General features: G+C 38.7%; 1 protein-coding gene and 1 long non-coding RNA gene across 3 annotated transcripts in view; one reads left to right on the top strand and one right to left on the bottom strand.

Annotated features, from left to right (window-relative positions):
* STARD13 (StAR related lipid transfer domain containing 13) overlaps positions 1-13029 on the bottom strand; it is a 492881-nt gene extending 479852 nt beyond the window's left edge. For both annotated transcript variants that reach the window (XM_074330029.1, XM_019736522.2), the window contains exon 1: positions 12889-13029. The gene's annotated coding sequence lies outside the window, so the exon portion shown is untranslated. The remainder of the gene's footprint in view (positions 1-12888) is intronic.
* The window catches only part of LOC141571071 (uncharacterized), a 164911-nt gene that overhangs the window by 33234 nt on the left and 114288 nt on the right, over positions 1-17389 (top strand). The gene's annotated exons all lie outside the window — the stretch shown is intronic.

The following is a 17389-nucleotide window of genomic DNA, read 5'->3' as shown; positions in this document are numbered from 1 at the left end:
AGTAGCAGGGCCTGGATCTCAACCTGAGCCTGTGCTGTAAGTCACACTAGGATGCCTCCTTTCCAGTGACATGGGGTTAAGAGCGGTGGAAATCACAGCCTGTAACTCAGCTTCCGGCCAATATCAGCAGATGCAGATGGCTGGAAGGAGCACAGACACAGGAAGGGAACCCTTGTAGAAACAAATCAAAAGGAAGGCAGAAGAAACCTCTACTAACTAGATAAGCATCGTCTTAGCAGCAGGACAGGCAGAAGAGGCCAGCTCATCAATGGTTGCGATTCTTTTCCGAGCCTTTTTTTTTCTTTTTTTATTACCACCCCCACCCGAACCTCCTCTCCTTTGGCAACCATTATCTTCTTCTTTATAGCTATGGGTATGTTTCTGTTTTGTTTATTTAATTTATTTTGTCTCTTTTAGATTTCACATATAGGTGAAATCATACATTTTGTCTTTCTTTGTCTGACTTACTTCACTTACCATCAAAGCCTCTAGGTCTATCTATGTTGTCCCAAATGGCATAATTTCATTCTTATTTTATTGCTGAGTAATATTCCATTGTGTATATATACATGGGGTTGGACAATTAAGTTCACAAACTCATCCTAGAAAAGGTGCTACATACCTCATTGCTGAATATCACTACGGTCACTTCCGAAGTACTCCCCATAGAAAGCTATGCACCGAGGCCAGTGCCTAGTCTACTCTTCAAAACAATTTTGGAACTCTTTTTCTGGAATGGCCATCAGAGCTGTCATCCTATTACCCTTGATGTCCTGAATGTCATCAAAATGTCTTCCTTTCAATATTTCCATTACCTTCGGGTAAAAAAAGAAGTAATTGGGGGCCAGATCAAGTGAGTAGGGAGGGTGTTCCAATACAGTTATTTGTTTCCTGGCTAAAAACTACTTCATGGACAGTGCCATATGAGCTGGTGCATTGTCGTGATGCAAGAGCCATGAATTGTTGGTGAAAAGTTCGGGTCGTCTAACTTTTTCACGCAGCCTTTCAGCACTTCCAAATAGTAAACTTGGTTAACTGTTTGTCCAGTTGGTACAAATTCATAATGAACAATCCCTCTGATATCAATAAAGGTTAGTAACATCATTGCAACAAGTTCGTGGATGTAATTGTCAGACTTCTTATACTATGTCGTTATCCATTCATTTTGTTGATGGATACCTAGATGCTGCCATATCTTGGCTATTACTAGTAATACTGCCGTGAACATAGGGGTACATATATCTTTTTGAATTTTTGTTTTTGTTTTCTCTGGATAAATACCCAGAAGTGGAATTGCCATGTCATATAATTTCTGAGGAATCTCTGTACTGTTTTCTATAATGGCTACACTATTTACAATTTCGCCAATAGTGCACAAGGGTTCCCTTTTCTCCATGTCCTCAACGGCACTTGTTATTTGTTGATTTATTGATGATAGACATTCTGTCACATGTGAGGCGATATCTCATTGTGGTTTTAATTTGCATTTCCCTGATGATAAGTGATGTGGAGTATCTTTTCATGTGTCTGTTGGCCATGTGTATGAGGTGTGACAATTAAGTTTGCAAACGTGTTGCAACGATGTTGTTAACCTTTTTTGATATCAGAGGGATTATTCATTATGAATTTGTACCAACTGGACAATTAACCAAGTTTACTATTTGGAAGTGCTGAAAAGGCTGTGTGAAAAAGTTCAATGAAAACAACCTGAACTATTTGCCAACAATTCATGGCTCTTGCATCACGACAATGCACCAGCTCACACGGCACTGTCTGTGAGGGAGGTTTTAGCCAGTAAACAAATAATTGTATTGGAACACCCTCCCTACTCACCTGATCTGGCCCCCAATGACTTCTTTCTTTACCTGAAAATAAAGGAAATATTGAAAGGAAGACATTTTGATGACATTCAGGACATCAAGGGTAATATGACGACAGCTCTGATGGCCATTCCAGAAAAAGAGTTCCAAAACTGCTTTGAAGGATGGACTAGGTGCTGGTGTCAATGCATAGCTTCCCAAAGAGAATACTTTGAAGGTGACCGTAGTGATATTCAGCAAACAGTGAGGTATGTAGCACTTTTTCTAGGATGAGTTTGCGAGCACAATTGTCATACCTCACATGTTCTCTTTGGAGAAATGTCTATTTAGGTCACCTGCCCATTTTTAAAGTAGACTGTTTTGGTGTTATGCTGTACATTTTCCTTATATATTTCGAATATTTTGTATCATTGGTGAATATCTTCTCCCATTTAGTAGGTTGTTGTATTTTGTTGATGGTTTCCTTTGCTGTGCAAAAACTTTTTAGTTTGATGTAGTCCCGTTTGTTTATTTTTTTTCTTTTATTGCCCTTGCCAGAGGAGACATATCCAAAAAGATACTGCTAAGAATGATGTCAAAGAGTTTATTCCTTATATTTTCTCCTAGAAATTTTATGCTTTCAGGTCTTACATTTAAGTCTTTAATCCATTTTGAGTTTATTTTTTACATGGTGTAAGAAAATGGTCCAATTTCATTTTTTTTTGCATGTATCTGTCCAGTTTTCCCAACACCACTTACTGAAGAGACAGTCTTTTCTCCATTGTATATCCTTAAATCCTTCGTCATACATAAATTGACTGTACATGTGAAGATTTATTCGTGGGCTCCCTATTCCATTGGTGTATATATCTGTTTTTATGCCAGTACCATACAGTTTTGACTATTGTAACTTTGTATTATAGTTTAATATCAGGGACTGTGATACCTTCCACTTTGTTCTTTCTTAAGTTTTTCTTAGCTATTCGGGGTCTTTTGTGGCTCCATATAAATTTTAGAGTTAGTTGTTCTAATTCTGAGAAGTATGCCATTGGTATTTTGATAGGAATTTCATTGAACCTGTAGATTGCTTTCGGTAGTAAGGACATTTTAACAATATTAATTCTTCCAGTTCATGAACATGGTATAGTTTTCAGTTTTTTTCTTCAGTGTCTTATAATTTTCAGAGTATAGGTCTTTCATCTCTTTGGTTAAATTTATGCCTAGGTATTTTATGTGCTTGATGCAATTGTAAATGGGATAGTTTCTTTAATTTATCCTTCTGATCATTTGTTATTAGTGTATAGAAATGCAACAGGTATCTGCATATTCATTCTGTATCCTACAAATTTACTAAATTCACTTATTAGTTGTAATAGATTTTTGGTGGAGTCTTTAGGGTTTTCTGTATATAGTATCCTGTCTTCTGCAAATAATCAAAGTTTTACTTCTTCCTTTCTGATTTGGATGCATTTTATTTCTTTTCCTTGTCTTATTGCTGTGGCTAGGACTTCCAATACTATGTGGAATACAAGTGGTGATAGTAGACATCTTTGTCTTGTTCCTGATCTTGCAGTAAAAGTTTTCAGCTTTTCACCATTGAGTATGATATTAGCTTAGCTATGGATTTGTCATATATAGCCTTTATTATGTTCAGATAGGTTTCTTCTATACCTACTTTATTGAGAGTTTTTATCATAAATGGATGTTGAATTTTCTCAAATGATTTTTCTGAATCTATTGAGATGATTATGCATTTTTTATCCTTTATTTTGTTAATGTGGTGTGTCACATTGATTTATGGATGTTGAACCATCCCTGTATTCCTGGGATGAATCCCACTTGGTCATGGTGTATAACCCTTTTAATGTTGAATTTGGTTTGCTATTATTTTGAAACTTTCTGCATCTGTGTTCATCAATAGACATGTCTTTGTCTGGTTTTGGTATCAAGGTAACGCTGGCTTCATAGAATGAGCTTGGAAGCATTTCTTCCTCTTCAATTTTTAAAAATAGTTTAAGAAGGATAGTTATTAATTCTTACTTAAATGTTTGGTAGGATTCACCTGTGCAACCATCTGGTCCTGGACTTTTATTTGTTGGGAGTTTTTTGATAACTACTTCATTTTCACTGCTAGTAAATGGTCTGTTTAGTTTTTTGCATTTCTTCCTGGTTCAGTCTTGGAAAACTATATAGTTCTAGAAATTTATTCATTTCTTATAGATTGTCGAATTTGTTGGCATATAATTTTTCATAGTATTCTTTAATGATTCTTTGTATTTCTGTGGCGTCAGTTGTAACCTCTCCTCCTTCATTTACGATTTTATTTATTTGCACTCTTTTTTTTTTTCTCCTGATGAGTTTGGCTAACAGTTTGTCAATTATTTTTTAAATCTTTTTAAAGAACCAGCTCTTAGTTTTATTGAATTTTTCTATTTCCTTAAATGTCTGTGTCTTTTATTTCCACTCTGATCTTAACTATTTCCTTCCTTAAGTTTACTTTGGGTTTTGTTTGTTCTTTTTCTTTTTCAGTTCCTTTAGGTGTAGTGTTAGGTTGTTTATTGGGGAATTTTCTTGTTTCTTGAGGTAAGCCTGTATAGCTATGAAATTCACTCTTAAAACTGCTTTTGCTGCATCCCATAAATTTTGAAAAGTTGTCATTTCATTTTCATTTGTTTCAAGATTGTTTTTGATTTCTTGTTTGATTTCCTCTTTGATCCATGCGTGTTTAGTGGTATGTCGTTTGGTCTCCACGTATTTGTGTTTTTCTCCAGTTTTCTTCCTGTAGTTGATTTCTAGTTTCATGCCATTGTGGTCATAAAAGATGCTTGATGATTTCCGCCTTCTTGAATTTATTGAGGCCTGTTTTTTTGGTGACCTAATATGGGATCTATAGGCCTGTTTTTTGTTTGTTTGTTTGTTTGTTTTTTGTGACCTAATATGTGATCTATATTGGAGAATGTCCCATGTGCATTTGAGAAAAAACTTGTGTAATCTATAGTATTTGGATGAAAGCTTCTAAAAATGTTTATTAATTTGATCTGGTCTAATGTGACATTTAAAGCCATTACTTCCTTATTAATTTTCTGTTTGGATGAACTAACCATTGATCTGAGTGGCATATTAAAATAATCCCCTACTATTTTTATATAACTGTGAGTCTCTCCCTTTATGTCCATTAATATTTACTTTATATATTTAGGTGTTCCTTTATTGAGTGGGTAAATAGAGATTTATAATTCTTATATCCTCTTCTTGGATTGCCCCCTTTATAATTGGGTAATGACCCTCTGAGTCTATTTTAACCTTTTTTGTTTTAAAGTCAGTTTTGTCTGATGTGAGTGTTGTTACACTAGCTTTCTTTTCATTTATATTTTCATGGAATATCTTTTTCCATCCCTTTACTTTCAGTCCGTGTGTCTTTCAACTTCAAGAGAGTCTCTTGTAGGCAGTATATAAATGGGTCATTTTTAAAGTTATTCAGCTACACTTCATCTTTTTATTGGAGTATTTAATCCATTTACTTTTAAAATAGTTTTTGATAAGTATATACTTATTACCATTAAGTTACTTTTTTTTTTATAGTTCCTTTCTTCTCTTGATGTCTTTTCTTGTGGTTTGCTGGTTTTCTTTTGTGTTTTGTTTGGGTTCCTTTCTCTTTATTCTTTGAATAGCTTTTGTATATCTTTTTGTTTTGTGGTTATGACAGTTTGTTTCATATATATATATATGAAACAAACTTTGTTTATATATATGTGTGTGTGTGTGTGTATATATATATGTGTGTGTGTGTGTGTGTGTGTGTAATTCTGTATCTGTAACAGTCTATTGTAAGCTGATGAGCACTTTAGTTTGAATATATTGTTTAAGTACTACATTTTTACCTCCCCTCCATGTTTTATGTTATTGATGTCATGCTTTAGGTCTTTTTGTGTTGTGTCTGTACTACTTATTGTAGTTTGAGTTGTGTTTGATACTTTTTCCTTTTGTCTTTCTTAGTAGCTTTTTAAATGTCTGATTCATTGGATTTATTAAATATTTAACTTTACCTGTGAGATTCTTTTCCCTTTCTCATATTTTCTTATTTCTGGTCACAGCCTTTCCTCTTTTGTTTAAATAAGACCTTTTAACATTTCTTGTAAAGCTGGTTTAATCATGATAAACTCCTTTAATTTTTGCGTGTCCTGGAAATTTTTACCTCTCCTTCAATTCTGAATGATAACCTTGCTAGGTAAATTATTCTAGGTTGTATGTTCCTTTCAGCACTTTAAAGATGTCCTGCCACTCCCTCTGGCCTGTAAATTTGCTGATGAGAAATCAGCTTATAGCCTCATGGGATTGCCTTTGTATGTAACTCTTTGTGTTTCACTTGCTTCCTTCAAGATTATCTCTTTAATTTTTGCCATTTGAATTACGATATGTGTCGGTGTAGGTCTGTTTGGGCTCGTCTTGTTTGGAACTCTCTGTGTTTCCTGGACCTGGACATCTATTTTCTTTCCCAGTTAGGAAAGTTTTCAGCCTTTGTTTTTTTTAAATAAAGTTTCTGTTCCTTTCTTTTCCTTCTGAAATGCCTCTAATGAAAATGTATGAGCATTTGTTGTTATCCCAGAGGTTCCTTAAATTATCCCCTTTTAAAAAAATTCCTTTTGCTGTTCTGATTAGTTGATATCCACTATTCTGTCTTCCAAGTTGCTGATCCTTTCTTCTATACTAGCTAATCTGCTGTTGATTCTTTCTACTGTATTTTTGACTTCAGTTATTGTATTCTTCAGATCTATTTGGTTCCTTATTATACCTTCTAACTTTTTGTTAAGTTATCCCTAAGCTCCTCTATTCCACTCTCAAGTGTGGAAGCATCCTTATGATAGTTTATTTGAATTGTCTGTTAAGCAAATTACTTATCTTAGTTTCCTTGTTTTGTTTTTTTCCTCCCTCCTGGGGTTTTTGTTGTTGTTCCTTCATTTGAGAGATATTCTTCTGTCTTTTCATTTTGTTTGACTTTCTATATTTGTTTATATGAATTAGACTGTCTTTCCCAGTCTTGAACAAGTGGCCTTATCTACATAAGTGGCCCCTGTGTAGTTTGTGTGTGCTGGGTGGTTTTGGCAGGCCGGTAGGAACCGAGCGGGTGCTTACTGTATCTGGAGCACTCGCCAGCAAGCTGGAGTGGCCCTATATGGGGAGCCCACGTGTGTGTGGTGGTACCTTGCTGATCCTGCTTGCTCCCTTTGTTGGGGGCCTGAATGGTCTTGGGCTATGTGTCCAGAAATGCACTGCAGCAAGCTTGCAGGGAGGCCAGAGCATGGGGGTAGAGCTCCTCCCCACCCTAAGGCGGTGGAGGGGGACATTAACAACGGTGCTCACCGGCACCTCTGACTCCGGAAAACTCCCACAGTCCCTGGGGGCTCCCATAGCTCCCCAGCCTTCTCTCATTTGTTGTACAGAAAGTTGTCTTGTGAAGAAGTGACTGCTGTGTAGGCTTTATGTACCAGGTCATTTTTGAAGAGCGTTGGAGCAGGGCGGGTGCTTATAGCCTCTGGGGCACTGGCTTGCTTGGCTGCAGCAGCTCCTGGCCATGCGGCCAGGTGTGTGTGGTGATGCCCCGTTGTTCCTGCTTGCTCCCTTTGCTCGGGGGTAAAAGGCTCTTGGCTAGGGATGCACTGTGGTGATCTTGCGGGTAGGCCAAAGCATTGGATAGAGCTTCACCTGCGCTACTGAAGTGGAGGGGGATGTAAACAGTGGTGCTCACTGTAACCGTCCAGGTACAGACAGTTTCTGCAGCTCCCATAGGACTCATGCAGTTTCCCAGCTTTCTCTGTTTGGTCGCTTTCTCTTGTTTGTTATTCAGAAGCTGTTTATTCAGCCCTCAGTTTTATCACAGGAGTAACTGCTCTCTCTATGTGTATATTTGAGTTTCCTCATGGGAGAGGGTCAGTTCAGTGTCGTCCTATGCTGCCGCCATCTTGGACCTCCTCTCCTGAGTCTGTGAATCATTTTAGTGCACTCATGCTTTCTCAAGCCTCTTATGCCTGCATTTAGCTGGTATGCTGCATATCATCTCCTGGAACTCAGTTGGTCCTTCTAGATCCACAGCTTCTTTCTCTCCATCTGGAATCTTAATGCTCATTATCATGATATGAAGAGTATTTTCTTGCACCACCTTGTCCCTATAGGGCCCTGACTGCCCAACCATACTTTGTTACAAGATCTAATTGTTAACCTTGTAGAGACTCAAAGATTTCGTCTTCCTTGCTAGGCTAGCTACTACCTCCCTCTCCATATTCACTCACACATGCCTCCATAACATTGGAATAAAAAGATCGTTTGGAATGGGAAGTCTTGAAGGCATCATCTGGAGTGGCCAATAGTTTGGGCTGTAGGTTCAAGGGTAGTCCAAGGATGGCATGTGCACTCAGAAGCAATGACGGTCACACAGGGGATTGGACTAAGACAACAGGCTTGTACTCTAGCCAGCCCATGGCATATCCCATTCATATGCCTCCCTTGCCCTTCTAACAATGTCACCAAAGATCGCCTTACCTTCTTTGTTTATACCATGTGGAATTTAGTACCAACCAGAATCCTAAAGTCTTATCGCAAAGTACAAGTTCTTTCAATGAGTCAGTACTTGTGCATTTACGCTTATGGACCAAAGTAAATAACTTATATTTATCACGGTTATAGAGGTCTAGGTAGATTCAGATCATTATTCCAACCTGTTAAGATCTGTTTGGATTTTAATGATGTCAGCACACAATGTATTATTCTTTTTAGTTTTATATCCAGACATTTGTTAAACATACGTTTATCCAAGACACTGATAAAAATATTTATTGGGATAGAACCAAGAACAGAGTTTTGGTATAAGCCACCTGCCTGCCCCTCCCAGGTTGCTAAGAAGCACCCTCTAAGTATGTTCATTCAACTAGTTATTAATCTGTGTAATTGCATTAGCTCAGCTCCTATTTCTCAATCTTGTCTCCAACGATATCATGATGGAATTACACAATGCCCCACTGAAGTTAATGTGCATTTTGTCTATTGCAGTTCCTTGAACTATTGTTTCCCAGTAATTTGGCCAGATTTAACTTGATATAAGCAATTTGACAAAAAGCAATTTGATTGAGAAAGCAAGTTTGTGAAAACAATGATGTGTTTAAAAGGGAATAATGGCAGTCGGCATCTTTCAAATGTGGTCATATTTTTGTACTGTTAGACAGAGCTGTGATCCATTTTGCACTTTATATGTTTTTTTTTCTTTTCCATTTTTGCTTTTTCTCATTAGCTTGATTTTGTAAATTTCTAATTCATTTTCAGAACTCATTCCTAGTTAGCATTGCTTATAATGTAGAATAATGGAAACAATCTAACTATTCAGCAGTTAAGTAAAGAATGCAAATGTGTAACTGATGGATTATTTTTAAAAATATGCTAGGTTCCAAATACCATATGGTAGATAAAATACCATATGTAGTCATAGGAAAAGCATGCAGAAGGCTATCATACACTAATGTTGCCACTATTTGAATGAGATTATGTTTAAATTTTTTCTGGTTTACATTTATAATTTTCCCAGAATTAGCATGTGTTGTTTAAAAAGCCTAAGGTAATGCATAAATCATAAATGTAGTCAATTGTTCAATCACTCTATTAGTTTCAAATAATTAGTTCCTTTTGGGATCCTTAGCTTGTTGCCTAAGCAATTCCTTAATTGTTCAAACTTATCACAATAGAGAGAGTAATTGAAGATAAATTCAATATACATAATGATAACAATAGAAGTTCGAAAAACTGTAATGTTTGTAGATATTTATAGCACTGTAAAGCTGTCCTGTGTCTTATCACCCATACTTAAACATTTAATGGTGGAAGATACTCATTTTAAGATACTGATTTTCAACTAATTTATTGTGTTGACTAATTTGCTTTTGACCAAACTACTTTTGGCTAAATTACATGTTCTCCATCTAACAGACTAATAATATGTCATAGGAAAAAAATGTGCCTACCTGATGATTTCCTTTTGAGAGAATGTGTGCTGGATTCTAGGGATTCTCGGGCGTCTCTTTTGGATGTTCTATATCCCATTCCTTTAATAATCCATTCTACAATCTTTCCAGTTTGAGAAAATGTAACAGTATGTGTAAGTCCCTTTTGAAGCTGTCTAAAGACGCCATTGGGGAATAAGCTCCTACTTGAAAATAAACGCTGACAAACTTGGCTATGATGCTATCCAAGTACTTATTCCAAGTATTTTGCACTGACCAGTTCTCAAGGAAATTGCTCAACTTCTCCACCCTCTGGCATCGCTACAGAATCAGTTCAAAAATACAACATACATTTAATATTCTCCCGCCCTATAGGTTTCCTAATGTTATTTTTCCCTTGACCCGCCTTACTGTTATTACTATGATTTAAAAAATCAGAGTGGTTCCAGGGGCCATGATTGCGGCTTGCCGCTGTTCTTCCCTCCTTGTCTATATTTATGGCTGTCTGAGAGGGGAGTGTGTCGGAGTCACCAGAAGCTCCTGTAAATTGCCAGCCAACCCTGCCTGAGTCCTCTGAGTTTTGCTGCCCTGCACATAGGTGATCGGTTATACTTTCTATGATTTTCCCTAGCATACCAATATATTTAAATTATTTTCCATTTTGTCTGTAAATAATTGCAGCCAGGATTATTATGTTTAATATCATAGTCCTCACCTTCCTAGGGTTTGTTTAACATGAAATAGTCTGGGCACATCTCTCAGTGTTTGTTCACACAGACCATGGAATCTCAGTGAAAACTTGTAGAATGATTGAAGGAGCATGCTTCAAACGGGATATGAAATTGCAGTGGTTAATATTAGCTGTTCTTTCAGGCCTTCGTTCATTTAATTAAAAGAAAGGAAAGTAAAGAATAAAGATAAAGGGAACTATTAGCTTTGGAAACAAATGAGATATTCTTTAAATGTGAGTTCTCCAATAGTGGTGATTTCATCAGGGTTTGGTTGTTAAAATGACAGAGGATTCTTATTCTAACACTTACAGTTCCAGCGCCTTTGTCTACCTTTTGGGAACTGCTCCCAAGCATTACTGTGCTAAGAAATCAGAGTCTGAGGACAGCTATGAGGAAAAGACCCAAGACTGTCAAAGATGAAAAATACAAGAATTTGAGTGAATCTCATCTTTGATAAAATAGAGAAATCTTGATTATTTTTCTCGTCCCAGATTAAGCAACTTTTCCTGAACTGATATAAGCAATATATTTTACCTTTTTTGCCCCCTCCCCCCTTTTGTGCTTTTAATTTTATTAGAACAAGAAAAAGAATTACCAAGAATAGTTCTCATGTTGTGTCTGGTTAATGAAGCTAATGCATTGCCTAAATATTTATTCGCATGTACAGGGTATTTGGATGGCAGACGTGTAGAAATGTTGTCAAGTTAAAAGTAACCGTTGCCACACGGTTGTGGCACACGAGGAAGCCAACCCAAGCCCACTGCTCACCCTCGGAGCTTGGCACCCTTAGTGTCCTGGCTGCACAAAGTAAATAACCCGAGCCTCACTGCCTTAAGACCCTTCTTCACCTTTTTACTTGAGCTGTTTTAGAAATGTGTGCTAAGACTAGCAAGATACAGCAACAAGAGGAGAGAAGTCCTTAGATAGCCACTGAGAACCCATGCTCGTTATTGTGAAAATTTTCTTTCCTCCAGGACAAAGGTAGCTTCACGACTCTAATCCTTAGAGTGAATGAGTACCTCGCCTAAAGTGTGTGCAGCTAATCAGTAATGGTTCAAAGGGTAGGTTGGTGGAAATGCCGGGGCCAGGTGAGGCAGCCTTGTCCTGGAAGGGAGAAAGCCCGGGGGAGGGGAGATGGCATCCAGGTCAGGCCCCACCACTGTTGCTACTTCAGACTTCAAGGTCAGATGCCCTCAGCTCTCTGGGGTCACCTTTTCAGCCTATAAACTGGAGGAAATCCCTGTGTGGCAGGAATATGCACTGGGGGCTGATCTGTGACCACAAAGTACTATCCAGGGTGAGAAAGACAATAATGAACAAGAATCTGATTGCTTCGTGCTGTCAGTATAAAGGACACAAAATGGGGTTTGGAGATCTCGGGGGGAAGTTGGAGATTCCCACAGTTAGCTTAGTCCCTGGGGAACTGACGAAAACAGCGGAAGACAGTGGGGACATCTGGGCAAAGATTTAAGAGAAAAGAAGTAGCGCGACTGTAGTCTAGGTCTTCTCCTTTATGGTCTCCAGAGCACAGGAAGAAGAGTCAACATCTTATTTACCCTACAACAGAGCAATATTTTACAGTGACGCCCTTTTAGAAACAGATCATTAGATAGCTAAAAGCATCCAGCATTCCACTGTTGGAGTCTGGGCACACTTGAAGAAAAGCATTAAAGCTCCTGTAAATTTCTACAGAAAGACTGGATTTCATTAACATCATTATACCAGTAACTGCCTAATATACTGTTCAGCTTGTTCTATATCAGTCTGTGTCTGACAGACCGCTGGCTCTCAATGACCTCCTAGCTTCCCAGTATAAGGCACCAGTCCCAACTGGCCTGCACACAGTAACCCCTGACCCCGGCCAATTCCCCCCATCCTGCAGAGCGGCAGCAGCATTTCCCTAATCCCCTCCCATGCCTGAGCAAGCACCAAGTGACACTTGAGATAAGTACCCCAGACCTGAACTGATGTTTGGTTGCAATTCCACTGGGGTTTTCTGTCTCCGGGATGAGCCCCACACACAGACCCATTTTCAGGTGGCAAAGATAATGTGATCCCATCTGAAAGGATCCTGATTACACTGAGTGAAAGCAGAGAGAAAACTCACCCTGGGCACTTCCACACACGTTTAAAAGTACAACCAGTCTACGTGGATATTTCATCATGGAAGAATTTTTATTTTTTAAGCAGTTGCTTTTTTTTTTCCTTTTTGAGAGCTGTATGTGCATGTTTAACAGAGAGCTGTTATTCTTAAAGGCAGCGGGAGAGGCAGCATGTTAAAGTTTCACATTAAACAACAAACAGTTTCAAGGAACGTCCTCAAATTACATTCACAGTTTCAAAGTTCAAGAATCGTGGCTGAGCACTGCTTACCTTACACTTTCAGGTCCCAAGAGGTCTTTAAGTTTAAAGCAGTACGTCAAATGTGCAGGAGTTATTTTCTTGCACGAGCGTCTCATCTGTCAAAGCACCCAGCTCACGCGAGGAACCAGCCTCCTCTTCCCGAACACCAATGAGGGAAGCAGAGGAGCACATGTGGGAAGTGGCTTCCCTGACAGCCTGTCACAGTCTGCACATGCTCTTTGTGGCAGAGGTGCCAAATCAGTCTTGTGGGGAGGCTCACAAAGCACCTCATTGTGAGGTCCCAGGCAGCTCTTGGGGAAGAAAAGGGTTATATAAAGGCTCTAGCAAATCGGAAGTTTTCATTCTTTTGTTAGGATGGGTCCCTTGTTCATTAAAAAATACAGAGGCACTATTTTCTGTTAATTACAGCTTCCCGGGGAGCAAGGAAGGCTAATAACAACCTACCAGTATTTTGAGATAAGGAAAGCTTATCTTTGGGAATCGTGCTGCTGCTGCTGGCTGCCTGTGGAGGAGTGCCCACGTACAGTGAAAGCTCCGTCTCACCACTTAGAAGTGTCAACTCCATAAGAACCGACAGGATGTTCTATTGGAATGAAGTTCACAATTATGAGTGTGCAATAATGTTGGCTAACTCTAGGTCCCACCAAGCCCAAAGCTAAAACAGAAATCTTCATCTGTGTTATAAAATCAACACACTAACATAATATTTCACATGGACCGTCCCCAGCAAGCTAACTAGAGGTCATTGTGAGGAGAAAGAACACATCCTCTCATGGGACATAGATTTGCAATGACCAGAAAAACATGTGCCTGTTCCTTTCATGTCCACCTGCTACAACGTGCCACAAAAAGAGGAGCGGTATTGGGTGAAGGGGAAAAAAAAGGAAAAAAAGTCAAAATACTCAAATTAAACCGCTTCAAAATCCAAATGTTAAGATTTGAGCCATGAGATGAATACTCTTGGCTTAGAGTTTGGTGTTCTATCATCTCCAGCCTGTGCTGGGACAGTCGCTTGAAGCAGTTAATCATGGATGTAAGTAAGAGAAACGGGCAGCACCTCACTCAAAGAAGAAAGAAAGTGGAGCAGAGAAACCCACGTTCAACTTCTGGTTCTGGTTGTATATCCAATTCCAAGCCCAGGAAAATCTCGAGGTCTCTCTCGGTCTCAGTTTTTGTTTGATTGTTGTTGTTGTTTTTTGGTTTGTTTGTTTGTATTCCTGTAAAGTGAGGAAGTTGAACTAGTACAGGAACAGAAAAGTAAATACCTGCAAAGGCTTGGGATGCAGTTCACTGGGTCAGGGCTAAGGGGAGGTGGAGAGCATGCTTGTGTTTCAGAGAGTAGCTATTAGCCCTGCAGTAACTGATCCTAAATGGAATGCAGGCTGAATTATGCTGATTCTTCTAACTAAAAAAAAAAAAACAAAAAAACCAAAAACACCTAGAAATTCAGATTTTTATGTGAAATCTCCTGATTTGTTTATATGGACAACTTATTCAAATTGTTTAAACATGGATGCCAAACAAAATCTACCAGGCTGGTCAACTTGGCCCTACAAGTTTAAGTTTGTGACTTATGGACTAGATGATCTTGAGTCTTATTCTGCTGGGAAATAAACCATCCAGGGAGATTAGTCTCTAAAAGAAACTGTCCTTCAGGATGCTTAGCAGTCAAGATAGGACTTCAAAAAGAGGCTGCCTACTGAATTTTGTGATAAATTCAGGGACCCTTACTTCCCCATGTCATAGTGGTGACCTCATGATCGGTGACCTCAAGTGGCCCGTCTTCCATGGAAAGCACGAGTGTGGAATCCATGGGATTATAAGCATTCTGAGAATCTGATGGCTGTAAAAAGGCAGGAAAACCCACACAGGGGAGAAAAGACAAGATTGTCCCAGTAATATGAAAGCCAACCAATGCGGTGCTGCCAGGCTTATCTCAAGAAGGAAATATTGAAAGTAAAAGCAAAAGTTCCAGTGGGGCTTACAATAAGTAGCTAAACTCTGGAATGGGGCGGGGGGGAAGGTTTAGTGAGTTGCTGACTTAAAGAGAGATGTTGGGATGGAGTGAAGTAGAGATGCATGCAAAACAAAGTTGATGAATTCTCTTCTTGGCCAATATGCAAAACTGAAATTAAGAAGACCCGGTCCTCATGGTCTGAGCAGTCAGACCAGTGCAATCCTTCCTGAGCCACTGGATAAGCTCTGACTGGGTGGAGAATCCCACTTTGACTCATCCTCGTTCAGGGACGAGAGTGCTGACTCATCCAGGACCCAGGCCTGAGTCCTGCCAACATGCTCATTAAATATTTGCCCTGGCTCATGGGCCCTGCCTGGCAAGACCGGGCCAAAGACTGAGATGGTTAGTCAAGGCCTCCGACCTTTCAAGACTCAACTCCAATCTGAGTGATTTCATTCTGAAAAGTTCCCTCACTCAGGCTGCTTTTCTTATAGAGTATACTTTATTTTGCTCTATCTCTTAATATAGTACTTAAATTGAATTTTGATTTTTTCTCTACTTGTCTGTCTCCCTCATTAAACTATAAATTGGTTGAAGTATCTCTCTCTCTCTCTCTCTCTCTCTCTCTCTCTCTCTCTCACACACACACACACACACACATACATTTTTCTTTATTTCTAGAATCTAGCATAGTCCATGCTTGGCATTGTAAGGAATTTAGTAAACAATGGTTGACTGGATTAGTAAATAGACAGAAAGTTAATAACTAGAAGTAACGTGTGCATTATAGCTGTGAAATTAAAGTGATGAGGCGAATCTTGGAAGAAAATTAGGTTTGGATGTGTTTTTCTGAGAGGCTTGTATTTTCTCAAACCTATAGTTAATATTTTTCAATTTCATGCTATTGTGGATTTTTAGTTTGCATTTATTCAATATAATGTTCTAGTAAATATTACAATATTTGCTGCCCTTGCCGTAATACTTTCTTATTTATGTTTCCTATGACCTTCTATAGAAATGTTTTGATCAATGATGAGTGTACAGCTGAGAGTTAGTACAAATTGGCCACGTTCAAATCGCATGTTGTTCTCAAAATGCAACAGAGGGAAAATGAAGGTAATTCATTCACTTAGCTCTGAGCAGTCACATGGTAACCAGGGACAGCAGCTGCACACACTGCTACCAGGGTGCAGGGGACCAAGGCGTATTGTGAATAGAAATCGTTATTTTATATATAGCTTTGGAACTAATTAAATTTTAACATAAGATTTAAAAATAAAAAATAACCAAAATTTCAACTAAATTAATTTCAACTACAAGATTCTATGACTATTTAAGAAATTGACGAATACAAAGAAATGAAGGAATGAAGGGAAGGCAATGTAGGTGATTGCTTTGTTATTTATGGCTGCATAACAACTACCCCAAAAAATAGTGGCTTAAAACACCTATTTTATTATCTCCATGGTTCTCTAAATTGACTGAGCCCAACTGGGTGATTCTCCCGCTGCTCCCTGTGATATCACCTAACCTGCAGTTATCTGGGGTCAGATAATTATCTCTGTCTTTTGGTAATAGGCATCCTAACAGGTCTGAGGTGGCATCTCACTGTGGGTTTGATTTGCATTTCCCTGATGATTAGTGATGTGGAGTACCTTTTCATGTACCTGTTGGCCATTTGTATGTCTTCTTTTGGAAAAAAAAGAAAATCTATGTAGGTTATTTGCCCATTTTAAATTTGGTTATTTTTTGTTTGTTTTTTTCCTATTGAGTTGATACTTGTGAATGTGAGCCCCGTTGGCTTTGAGAGGTGGGTGTTTTTGGTCCCCATCCCTCAATGGGAGCCCTAAAGTCAGGGTGCTAAATGTGTGGTCCAAACACTTTGTTCCTCAAGAAATTAGGAGTTGGGGGTTCCCTCTCAATTATATGTTATTCTGTCATTGGTGGGGTTTATGGTAAGAGTGTGTCTCAGCCTTTCCTCCCTGTTTCAATGTGGGTATTTTCTCATTCACCCGATTTTAGTCACTCAGCTAGTTTTTGGATTTCTCTCAGAGAGAATTGCTCCTTGTGTAACTCTACAATCAGGGCATCCGTGAGAGGAGGGCGGTTCAGGAGCCTCCTACATCGCCATCGTGGTTCCTCTCCTCAGCACTTTTCCATCCGTATTTTACAGTGATTATTCTCTTGGGGTAGACCATGAGCATTGGGGGACTGGGGTAGCAGGAATGGGCTTGGGGAGGTAAATGGGTAGTCAATCAGTATTACAATTAAAGATGGAACCCAGATATGTTTATTTTAGAAATGCTTCTAACTCTGGCATTTCTAAAATAAACATGTCTGGGTTCCATCTTTAATTGGCTAAATCTATTGTTGGGGGAGTACAAGACGGATGGAAATAAGGAGATGCATTTTGACAAGAGCTCTGTAGCAGGTATGATGCACATATGTTCCCCTGTTGAGATAAGAATCCTGAAAGAGAGAAAATAATAAAATTCATTTTAAAAAACCTAGAAATTATAAAACAAAAATAAGTAGAACTGAAACATAAGCAGA

The sequence above is a fragment of the Rhinolophus sinicus genome, linkage group LG04, assembly GCF_036562045.2.
Source record: "Rhinolophus sinicus isolate RSC01 linkage group LG04, ASM3656204v1, whole genome shotgun sequence".
NCBI lineage: Eukaryota > Metazoa > Chordata > Mammalia > Chiroptera > Rhinolophidae > Rhinolophus > Rhinolophus sinicus.
Note: the sequence above shows the minus strand (reverse complement) of the source record. Positions and strands in the feature narration are given on the sequence as shown.